This window comes from Zea mays, chromosome 3 (assembly GCF_902167145.1).
Source record: "Zea mays cultivar B73 chromosome 3, Zm-B73-REFERENCE-NAM-5.0, whole genome shotgun sequence".
Classification (NCBI taxonomy): domain Eukaryota; kingdom Viridiplantae; phylum Streptophyta; class Magnoliopsida; order Poales; family Poaceae; genus Zea; species Zea mays.
Window position 1 is genome coordinate 52,929,255 of NC_050098.1, and position 12,940 is coordinate 52,942,194.

Genomic DNA, 12,940 nt, shown 5'->3' on the forward strand with positions numbered 1-12,940 from the left:
TCCCCGAGCCTGTGGGCTTTTCGCCAGTCATGATCTCCCTCTTGGCGTGATCTCTAGACATCACTTCGAGTTGGTTAGGCTCTTAATGAAGCGCTGGCTCCGATACCAATTGAAAGTCGCCTAGAGGGGGTGAATAGGCGAAACCTAAAATTTACAAACTTAAACACACACTAAAGGCTGGGGTTAGCGTTAGAATTAAATTCAAGTCAAAAGAATGTTTCTCTCGCTAAGAGTTGCTCAAAGAATGCGGATGCGTATGTGTCACACCCGGTTTTAGAAGGCAAACCGAATGCGAACCATGTACGTGCCAGGATCAGCAATTCATGTACACATCAGTTACATAACATGGACATCATCACACAGTGCTCAAATAGTATTAAAAAGGGAAATAGTCGATTACATCATATGTCTGAGACATCCACATAGTCTTTACAATAATCAAAGTGCGGAAAAGAAACGTAGATAAACGCGGCCTTCACAGACAGCCGACTGGGGGTTTGCCGCTAACCCACGCCTAGAACTCGTCGTAGTCTTGGAACTCTTGGAAGTCTCCTTCCACGGCTTCATCTTCTCCTGAGCAGTGGTTGCAATGCTGACAACCTGGGGATGGGGGGTTGGTGTGTAGAGCAAGGGTGCGTACACATCAAGATACTCAGCAAGTATCTTGTTTGGCTGTAGTGGACTAGCTTTATGTGGGGGTAAGTCAAGCAGTTGCTTTTAGTTGGATAAATTATTATTGTTACTAGTAGAGAAAGCCAAGTTTTAGATTTAGCCCACGTTATTAACCCAAACATACTCCTTTCCAAACAGAAAGAGTACCACTTACCATTACCAGAGTCAAAACCAAGAACCATCAATCTCATTGCCACCTGCAAATCCGAACATCTCTGATCAAGTATCTCTAATCACTGGAGCTCCCTTGGCCGCTCATAACCGCGAGCACGGCTGATATATCAGTTTTCAAACACTCTGCAGAGGTTGTGCACTTTACCCACAAACCGTGATTCCCTTTCTGCCCGGAGAGAGCTACTCTCCATTGACCACTACCTAGGTGGCCTAGCAGGGCATCACTACATAGCCTTTACAAAGATTCCCCGGGGATGTAGCCGCCCGTTAGGTTTCCTAAATGCACCGCACTCCTCCCCAAGGGGCGAACCCAAGCTTGGCAGAGCGAGCCACATACACCGAGCCCCATTGACGGCACGACGGCTAAGCAAACTACACCCCGGATCCTCTAATTATTCAGCTAAGGGCACCCCATTCCACCCTCATGGTTGCACTATTTTCCCGGGCGGTCATCCAACGAACAGGTCCTTACGGAGAGGCACTCGAGAAACCGCTCGAGCCCCCTTGAAGACCACAAGTATAACATCATAATAAAAGAAGGGAAAACAGTGTATCATTGATAATTCTCATCATGTTCATTGATTAGAGTTGAGCAATAGCATAAAGCTAAACAATAATAATCCAACCCAAATAGGTAAACAAGGACAGGGATAACAAAGGCTAGTCAATCCTTAAGTATAACTGTGAAATGCGGGGAGTGAATTAAAGTATGTATAGGACAGAGATAGGTCAAGGGATACTTGCCTCCACCAACCGACTGCTGCTCACGGGCTTCTCCTGCGAGTTCTTTGGGCTCTTCAACCGGATCGTTCTCTATGCGAGCACAAACATACATACATCCACACATTTAATACAAAAGAACAGTACACCATACAGTAGAATGTGGTAAATAAACAGACGTTCCACGCGGGCTCGCAATTAAGGTTAAGAGAGAAAGAGAAAAAAGACAGTCGAGAAACGAACACGTTACATGATTATAGATTAAACCACTCGCTTAACAGAAGGACATTAATTTGGATACTACGTTTTAGCAAAAAGTAAAATCAAGTTCCACATTTAATCATTATAAGCGATTGAAGATGAAAGAAAGGGAGTGGTCGCACGTCGAGACGTCCGACACGACATTTAGATTAAATTAAGAGGTAAATGACTCGCCGCGTGACAGAGCGCACAACGAGACACTTGCATTAATTATAAAGAGATGTTAAGCATCGCGCGACGAAGCGCACGACGACATACGTCAACAGAGCTGAGCTTAAAGTGAAACGTCGCGCGACTGGACGCGCGACGTCACACAATAAACAACCTGAAATCAAAATGGATCGTCGCGCGACGAAGCGCGCGACACAACACACTAATATTTATAAATTAAAAGAATCGTCGCGCGACGAAGCGCGCGATGCAGCACGTCGACTAAACAATTTAAAATAGATTAAAACGAGATTAAGCGCAGTGCGACTACGGTCGCACGCGCGAAAGCACGTTACGCGTGCCGAAGGCACGCGAACCGTGAGGCACGCGGGACGCGAGTCGCCGGGGCAGGGGCGCGGTCGAGGGCGGGGCGCGGGGCCGGGCACGGCCGCTGGGGCGCGCGATGAGGGCGCAGCCGCCGGGGCACGGCCGGGGAGCGGGGGCTCGCGACGAGGCGGGCTCGGCGAGGTGAGGGCGCGTGGGCAGGGGCCGAGCCGCCGGCGTCGGGCGCGAGGACGCCGGGGCGGCGTGGGCAGGGGGGGCCGCAGGCGTGGGGCCGGGGAGGGCTCGCCGGGGCGCGGCCGAGGGGGCGCGGGGCTCGCCGGGCCGAGGCCGGATGCGGGGGGAGGGCTCACCGGGGCTGAGCGCGCGCGGGGGAGGGCGCGGCTCGCCGGGGCGGGGCCGAGGCCGGGCGCGGGGACGCCGGGGCGGCGCGGGGCGCGCGGGGCCGAGGGCGGCGCGGCGCTAGGGCGCAGGGTGCGCGCGAGCAGGGGAAGAAGAAGGGAGAGGGAGGGAGAGAGAGAAGGGAAGGGGAGGGAAAAAACTCGCCTTCGGGGATCCAAATTCCGGTGATCTCGACTCCAAACCCTAGGGCACCACGGGGAAAGAGAGGTGGAAGAGGGAGAGGGAGGTTGCTGCGCGGGAGAAATCAAATGAGCCAAACAGATCTGGGGAAGGGGGCGCGCATGGGGGAGAGGAGGGGCGCCAGGGGCGCGGGCCGGACTGGGCCGGGCTGGGCTGGACTGGGCTGGACTGGATCACAACGCGGATCGAAACCCACGACACGCACGACCATTAAACGAACTCCAATCGCGAGTCGAAAACCGAAACAGAACAAGACAAACATACGACATCAGACAAAGAAATGTGCGTCGGCATGATGCAACACCCATGACACTTATGTTTTGGTTTATACATGACACGGACACCTGTCACCATACTGGTTTGAAATTGGGAAGAAGGAGCGAAACAGGAAGAGAAAAGAGAGTAACACCCGAATTTGGTGAGAGAAAAGAAGAAAAAATTCCACCCCCAAATTCAGGGCGTTACAAACCAATCCCCCTTAAAAGAATCTCGCCCTCGAGATTCAAGGTTGGCTAGCAAAGAGCTCAGGGTATTTAGCCATCAGATCATCTTCACGCTCCCAGGTTGCTTCTTCCTCAGAGTGGTGATTCCATCTGACTTTGCACATTCTGATGGTCTTCCTTCGGGTGACTCTGTCTGCAGTCTCAAGGATTTGCGTTGGTTTCTCTGTGTATGTCAAGTCCTCCTGGACCTCCAGACCTTCCACTGGCAACTGCTCTTCTGGCACTCGCAGACACTTCTTCAACCGAGACACATGAAAGACATCATGCACAGCAGACAAATTTTCTGGCAGACTGAGCTGATAGGCCACTTCTCCACGCCTTGCGAGAATCTGATATAGACCAATGTAGCGGGGTGCTAGCTTGCCTTTGACTCTGAACCTTCTGACTCCTCTGATCGGTGACACTTTCAGATAGACAAAGTCTCCAACCTCAAAACTCAGATCTCTTCTTCTAGTGTCTGCATAACTTTGCTGCCTCGATTGCGCTATCTTCAAATTTTCTCGGACCATCTTGATGTTCTCTTCAGCTTCAAGCAGAATGTCTGGCCCGAACACTTGCTTTTCTTCAGGCTGATTCCATTGCAACGGAGTTCTACAACTTCTCTCATAAAGCGCCTGAAATGGTGACATCTTCAAGCTGGCCTGGTAACTGTTGTTATAGGAGAATTCTGCATAAGGCAACTTCTTGTCCCATCCGGACTGATCTTGCAACGCACAGGCTCTCAACATGTCTTCAAGGATTTGATTGGTCCTTTCGGTCTGACCATCTGTCTGCGAATGATAGGCGGAACTGAAATTCAGGTGTGTACCCAAGGCTTCATGCAACTGCTGCCAGAAATGAGAGGTGAACTGCGTTCCTCTGTCTGACACTATCTTCTTTGGCACACTGTGAAGACAAACGATCCGAGACATGTACAATTCTTCCAATACTGCACTGCTGTAGTTGGTCTTGACAGGTATGAAATGGGCTGACTTGGTTAAGCGGTCCACTACTACCCAAATGGAATCGTAGCCGGCTCGAATGCGAGGCAATCCGACTATGAAGTCCATACCGATTTCATCTCATTTCCACTGAGGGATTTGCAACGGTTGCAACAATCCAGCTAGTCTCTGGTGCTCTGCCTTGATCTATCGACAACTATCACACATAGCCACATGCTCTGCGATTTCTCTCTTCATTCCGTACCACCAGAATTTCTTCTTCAGGTCCTGATACATCTTCTCACTATCAGGATGAATCGAATAAGCTGTCTCATGAGCTTCCTTGAGAATCAATTCTCGAATAGACTAGACATTGGGAACACACAAGCGGTCTTTGAACCATATCACACCTTCTGCATCTTCCCGAAAATCTTTGCCTCTGTCGTCTAGAATCAGTCGCCGGATCTCACTGATCTTCTCATCATTCTTCTGTGCTTCTTTGATTTCCCGCTCCAGGGTAGGTTCCAACTCAATTGTGACTCCTCGCGTGTTGTTCAGAAATCCGAGACTTAACCTGTCAAACTCCTTGGCCAACTCATAAGGCATCGGACGAGCGACCATCAGATTGACTTGACTCTTCCTGCTCAAAGCATCTGCCACTACGTTCGCTTTGCCTGGATGGTAATGAATCTCCAACTCATAGTCTTTGATCAGCTCTAACCATCTTCGTTGCCTCATATTCAACTCTATCTGAGTGAATATGTACTTCAGACTCTTGTGGTCTGTGTAAACATCACATTTCTGTCCATACAGATAGTGCCTCCATGTCTTCAGTGCGTGAACCACTGCTGCCAACTCTAGGTCATGGATTGGGTAATTCTTCTCATGAACCTTCAGCTGTCGGGACGAGTAAGCCACAACTCTTCCCTCTTGCATCAACACACATCCCAAACCTGTGTAACAAGCATCGCAATACACCGAGAAGGGCTTGTGCACATCAGGCAAGACTAAGACAGGCGCTGTAGTCAACTTCTCTTTCAGCGCTTCGAAGGCCTCTTGACATTTCTGGGTCCACTTGAACTCGACCTTGTTGCCTAGCAAAGCTGTCATTGGTTTCGCAATCTTCGAGAACCCTTCAATGAATCGCCGATAATATCCGGCCATTCCAATGAAGCTTTTGATTCCTCGAGCATCTGTTGGCGCTTTCCAGTTTAGAATGTCTGCTACTTTCTTCGGATCCATAGCCAATCCTTCTTTGTTGATTATATGACCCAGGAACAGAACTTCACTGATCCAGAACTCGCACTTGCTCAACTTTGCATACAACTGGTGCTCTCGCAATCTCTGCAATACCATCCTCAAATGATCTGCATGTTCTTCTTCGCTTTGAGAATAAATCAGAATATCATCAATAAATACCACCACAAACTTATCAAGATAGTCCATGAATACACTGTTCATCAAGTTCATGAAGAAGGCCGGTGCATTGGTTAGACCAAAAGACATCACAGTGAACTCATACAACCCATACTTGGTAATGAATGTCGTCTTCAGAATATCTGAAGGTCGGATCCTGAGCTGATGATAACCTGACCTCATATCTATCTTGGAGAACACGCTGGCTCCTCTCAACTGGTCGAACGGATCTTCTATTCTGGGCAAGGGGTACTTGTTCTTAATGGTGACCTCATTCAGAGCTCGATAATCGATACACATCCTTCTGGTGCCATCTTTCTTCTCCACAAATAGGACAGGGGCGGCCCAAGGTGAGGTGCTTGGCCGGATGTAACCTTTCTCTGACAGCTCATCAATCTGCTTCTTAAGTTCAACCATCTCTGGTCCGGATATTCTATAAGCTCTCTTAAAGATAGGGGCGGTTCCAGGAAGAAGCTATATAACAAACTCAACTTTCCGCTCTGGCGGCATACCTGGTAGGTCCTTTGGAAACACATCTGGGAACTCAAACACCACCTTGATACTCTCAATTGGGTCTACTTCACTGCTATCGACAGCCATCTGATAACAACTTCCTTTCTTTGGCTCAGGCGGGACTAACTCGGTCACCACTTCCTCTCCTAGTGGGGACACCAACTTGATTGTCCTCTTATCACAACTGATAACTGCCTGATACTTATCTAGCCATTTCATCCCTAGGATGACATCTATTCCCTGAGTACCCATTACTATGAGGTTAGCGGGAAACGCTATCCCCCTTATTTCCACACTTACATTCAAGCAAATGCTATCGGCTCGAATTCTACCACCGGCTGAGTCAATTTGAATGGGGGTTGACATGGTAGGGAAGATTATGTTCTTTTACCCATGATGCGGTAATGAATGAATGCGTTGCTCCAGTATCAAATAACACTTTTGCAATATGGGAGTTGACTGGAAACATACCTACTATCATGTCGGGGGTCTCCTGAACTGCTTCAGCCTCCAAGTGGTTCAGTCTCCCATGATTATAGCGCGGTTGAGAGCGGTTGCCTGCTCCAGGCTGAGACATATCCTGCTTTGCTGGGGCATTGGGACCTGACTGCTACTGGGCTGCCTTCTTCGGACATTGCATCACCCAGTGGCCTTGCTTTCCACAGTGGAAACATGCTCTGTTTCCAACCTGAGCTGGTGCTACCTGACTGTTCTGCTGGTTTGCTGGGGCAGGAAGACGAGGTGCCTACTGATTCTGCCTCTGAAACTGACCTCCTCCTGGCTGATTATTCTGGCGATTCTGATGCTGATACTGAGGAAACTGCCTTTGAAATTGTTGATGCTGGGGTGGACGCTGGTTCTGCCTGAACTGCTGAGGTTGATTGCTTGAGAAACGAGGACGATTGCTGCTTCCAGGCTGGGGTCCACTGATCTTGCGCTTGCGATCCTCCATCTCTTTGCGCTTCCTCTCTGTCATGATTGCTCTGTCAATCAGGTGCTAGAATGTCGGGAAGGTATGATTCATCAGCTGATACTATAGAGGGTCAACCAAGCCTCTCAGGAAATGGTACTGTCGCTTGGCATCGGTGTTGACATCTTCAGGAGCATAGCGAGACAACTGCAGAAACCTGTCCCGGTACTCACTGACAGACAATGACCCTTGCTTGAGGGCTAGGAACTCCTCTTTCTTCACTGTCATCAGACCTGCAGTCACATGGTACTGACGAAAGCTACCTCTAAACTCTTCCCATGTGATGGTGTCGGAGTTGGCATGGGTGGCGAGATAAGACTCCCACCAAGACTGGGCTGCTCCTCTCAACAGACGGGGACCATACAGAACTTTCTCCCTGTCATCACACTGAGCGGTATGCAACTCCCGCTCCACAGTGCGCAGCCAGTCTTCAGCATCCATATGGGGTCAGAAGAATGAGCAAACATTGGGGGATGACCTCTCATGAATTCAGCACGCTTTTCCCTGGGCATCTGAGGCATCTGAGGTTGAGGTGGTGGTTGTTGTTGCTGCTGCTGCTGAATGGCGGCTAGAGTCTGACCGATGGCTTGAACTGCCTGAGTCTGCATCAGGAACATCTGCTCGATGGACATTGGGGGCGGGGGCGGTAGTTGCTGTTGCTGGGGTACCTCTTCCTGCTGAGCGGCTTGCTCCTGCTGAGCTCGCCTTCCTCCTCTGCGCCTGTTTTCTGACATCTGCAGAATGCAACCACAGATCAGAACTGATCTTGCAAATCTTGCAGCATAAGAAAAGGGTATAGAATTCTTCAGCAACACTGAACAGATGAGCATCTTCACTGATCTCCAACACGGACCACACAGCTTCTCAGATAAAGAGGAAAGTGGAATAAAAGGCTTCCCAACTAGATAACTAACTCCATTAACATAACAGGTAAACCAAAATGCAGGGGATACCCACACTCTGGTGACAGTCATTACAAAGATCCAAATAAAACATAGTTTATCATGACAAACATAAATGCACAGGATATAGCAAACTGCCCTGTCTAACTAAGACTAACTAAGAGCGAGACTAATGCTAGGACTATAGCTTCTACGTATATATTTCGTATTAATTACAAGATCTGACTCTGACGATCTATGGTTCTAAGTCTATCTTGGTCTTACAGTCGGGATTGCCATAAGACTGGTGTCCATGCCGAGGTGAGCGGTACGGGTGTTGAGTCCCGACGGGAGCGAGGGAACCATCATCCAGGTGATGACGTTCTGTGCGCTCAGCCCGCAACTGGGCGATCTCAGCACGAGCCCTACTCAGCTCGTCTAATGCATGGTCTAGCTCTGTGTTTAGCACGACGGCTAGGTTGACTGTGCTACTCAACCTAGGATTGTCCTCACCAACAGGTGAAACAATCATGCCTCCCGTGCTGCCAGATGGACGGCGGGGGTAATACTTCAGGTTGAGACCGTCAGCTACCCCACCGAGCACTGAGTAGTAGTACGAAAGCGCACGCCATGCAGCATCTTGCATGGCCGCCTCAGCTGAGTCCCGCTCAGAGATAGAATAGTGCTCCCAGCAGACCTCAGCACCCCAAAGACTGTTCTCTGGACGACGCACCAAGCAGGTCGCCTCCCAGCGGTCCGGGTAGACCCCGCGACTATGCTGGTAGACCACACAGCGATACTCGATGGACCAAGTACGCCGGTCAAGTGCCCGACGTAGCAGGGTGTCGAGTGCATCATGGAAGTGACACCCGCGAGCAGCGTCGCGAGTGATGGGTCGAGCAACCCATCCTTCTGGCTCCTGGTCAGCAGAAAAGTCGGTGTCATGGCTCGAGCTGTCGTCGCCACCTCCGTCGTCTAGGTCTCCTCCAGTAGCTACTCCAGGGGCTGGGGCATCCAGTGGTGGTGCATGGGGCGCCTCCAGGGGAAGCACGAGGGAGCAGCTCCTCACAGACTCTATCTCTTGCTGGAGCGAGAAAGAAGAGCCCTGCTGCTCCTGTCGTCGACGCTCCTGCTCCTCATGCAGGCGGTGATGCAGCCTTTCCAAGTGGCTGGACTGACCGGTCATAGGACGGCGAAGCGGATGCTTCGTGAGACGAGAGGGTAAGAAGGGGATGACAGACTTCCATGCAGTGTGCCTAAGACGAGCCATCTACAAAAGACACCGCAAGCATAAGAGTGAGAACAGAACTAGTATGACCAGCAAGTAATGAACCATAAATAAATGAAGGATTAGAATGAAACACAATTTTCAGCAAGGTATAATATATAGTAGAACATAGGTTTGGTCGATATGACCAACTTTTGAAGGGATACCAAAGTCAAGGCAGGGACAGAGGTCTATAATCCTTAGAACGACCATTCTACTCTAGGTTAGCGGTCCTACAGTCAGCACGACTTTGATACCACCTATGTCACACCCGGTTTTAGAAGGCAAACTGAATGCGAACCATGTACGTGCCAGGATCAGCAATTCACGTACACAGCAGTTACATAACATGGACATCATCACACAGTGCTCAAATAGTATTAAAAAGGGAAATAGTCGATTACATCATATGTCTGAGACATCCACATAGTCTTTACAATAATCAAAGTGCGGAAAAGAAACGTAGATAAATGCGGCCTTCACAGGCAGCCGACTGGGGGTTTGCCGCTAACCCACGCCTAGAACTCGTCGTAGTCTTGGAACTCCTGGAAGTCTCCTTCCATGGCTTCATCTTCTCCTGAGCAGTGGTTGCAATGCTGACAACCTGGGGATGGGGGGGTTGGTGTGTAGAGCAAGGGTGAGTACACATCAACATACTCAGCAAGTATCTTGTTTGGCTGTAGTGGACTAGCTTTATGTGGGGGTAAGTCAAGCAGTTGCTTTTAGTTGGTCAGATTATTATTGTTACTACTAGAGAAAGCCAAGTTTTAGATTTAGCCCACGTTATTAACACAAACATACTCCTTTCCAAATAGAAAGAGTACCACTTACCATTACCAGAGTCAAAACCAAGAACCATCAATCTCATTGCCACCTGCAAATCCAAACATCTCTGATCAAGTATCTCTAATCACTGGAGCTCCCTTGGCCGCTCATAACCGCGAGCACCGCTGATATATCAGTTTTTAAACACTCTGCAGAGGTTGTGCACTTTACCCACAATCTGTGATTCCCTTTCTGCCCGGAGAGAGCTACTCCCCATTGACCACTACCTAGGTGGCCTAGCAGGGCATCACTACGTAGCCTTTACAAAGATTCCCCGGGGCTGTAGCCGCCCGTTAGGTTTCCTAAATGCACCGCACTCCTCCCCAAGGGGCGAACCCAAGCTTGGTAGAGCGAGCCGCATACACCGAGCCCCATTGACGACACGACAGCTAAGCAAACTACACACCGAATCCTCTAATTATTCAGCTAAGGGCACTCCATTCCACCCTCATGGTTGCACTGTTTTCCCGGGCGGTCATCCAACGGACAGGTCCTTACGGAGAGGCACTCGAGAAACCGCTCGAGCCCCCTTGAAGACCACAAGTATAACATCATAATAAAAGAAGGGAAAATAGCGTATCATTGATAATTCTCATCATGTTCATTGATTAGAGTTGAGCAATAGCATAAAGCTAAACAATAATAATCCAACCCAAATAGGTAAACAAGGACAGGGATAACAAAGGCTAGTCAATCCTTAGGTATAACTGTGAAATGCGGGGAGTGAATTAAAGTATGTATAGGACAGAGATAGGTCAAGGGACACTTGCCTCCACCAACCGACTGCTGCTCACGGGCTTCTCCTGCGAGTTCTTCGGGCTCTTCAACCGGATCGTTCTCTGTGCGAGCGCAAACATACATACATCCACACATTTAATACAAAAGAACAATACACCATACAGTAGAATGCGGTAAATAAACAGACGTTCCACGCGGGCTCGCAATTAAGGTTAAGAGAGAAAGAGAAAAAAGACAGTCGAGAAACGATCACGTTACATGATTATACATTAAACCACTCGCTTAACAGAAGGACATTAATTTGGATACTACGTTTTAGCATAAAGTAAAATCAAGTTCCACATTTAATCATTATAAGCGATTGAAGATGAATGAAAGGGAGTGGTCGCACGTCGAGACGTCCGACACGACATTTAGATTAAATTAAGAGGTAAACGACTCGCCGCGTGATAGAGCGCACAACGAGACACTTGCATTAATTATAAAGAGACGTTAAGCATCGCGCGACGAAGCGCACGACGACATACGTCAACAGAGCTGAGCTTAAAGTGAAACGTCACGCGACTGGACGCGCGACGTCACACAATAAACAACCTGAAATCAAAATGGATCGTCGCACGACGAAGCGCGCGACACAGCACACTAATATTTATAAATTAAAAGAATCGTCGCGCGACGAAGCGTGCGACACAGCACGTCGACTAAACAATTTAAAATAGATTAAAACGAGATTAAGCGCAGTGCGACTACGGTCGCACGCGCGAAAGCATGTTACGCATGCCGAAGGCACTCGAACCGTGAGGCACGCGGGATGCGAGTCGCCGGGGCAGGGGCGCAGCCGAGGGTGGGGCGCGGGGCCAGGCACGGCCGCCGGGGCGCGCGACGAGGGCGCAGCCGCCGGGCACGGCCGGGGAGCGGGGGCTCGCGACGGGGCGGGCTCGGCGAGGCGAGGGCGCGTGGGCAGGGGCCGAGCCACCGGCGCAGGGCGAGAGGACGCCGGGGCGGCGCGGGCAGGGGGGCCGCGGGCGCGGGGCCGGGGAGGGCTCGTCGGGCGCAGGGAGGCCGCCGGGGGGCACGGCGCGGCTCGCCGGGGCGCGGCCGAGGGGGCGCGGGGCTCGCCGGGCCGAGGCCGGACGCGAGGGGGGGGGAGGGCTCGCCGGGGCCGAGCGCGCGCGGGGGAGGGCGCGGCTCACCGGGCGCGGGGACGCCGGGGCGGCGCGGCGCTAGGGTGCGGGGTGCGCGCGAGCAGGGGAAGAAGAAGGGAGAGGGAGGGAGAGAGAGAGAAGGGAAGGGGAGGGTGAAAACTCACCTTCGGGGATCCAAATTCCGGTGATCTCGACTCCAAACCCTAGGGCACCACGGGGAGAGAGAGGTCGAAGAGGGAGAGGGAGGTTGCTGTGCGGGAGAAATCAAATGAGCCAAACAGATCTGGGGAAGGGGGCGCGCATGGGGGAGAGGAGGGGCGCCAGGGGCGCGTGGGCTGGACCGGGCCGGGCTGGGCTAGACTGGGCTAGACTGGATCACAACGCGGATCGAAACTCACGACACGCACGACCATTAAATGGACTCCTATCGCGAGTCGAAAACCGAAATAGAACAAGACGAACATACGACATCAGACAAAGAAATGTGCGTCGGCATGATGCAACACCCATGACACTTAGGTTTTGGTTTATACATGATACGGACACCTGTCACCATACTGGTTTGAAATTGGGAAGAAGGAGCGAAACAGGAAGAGAAAAGAGAGTAACGCCCGAATTTGGTGAGAGAAAAGAAGAAAAAATTCCACCCCCAAATTCAGGGCGTTACAGTATGTGAGCCAACTCAAATCAATACTAGCAAGGAAACGTTAGAGAGGGAAAACAAATCAAACAAGAATCAAAGCGAGTGAACACGATGATTTGTTTTACCAAGGTCCGGTTACGAAGAACCTAGTCCCTATTGAGGAGGACACAAAGACTAGGTCTATTCCAACCCTTTCCCTCTCTCAAACGGTCACTTAG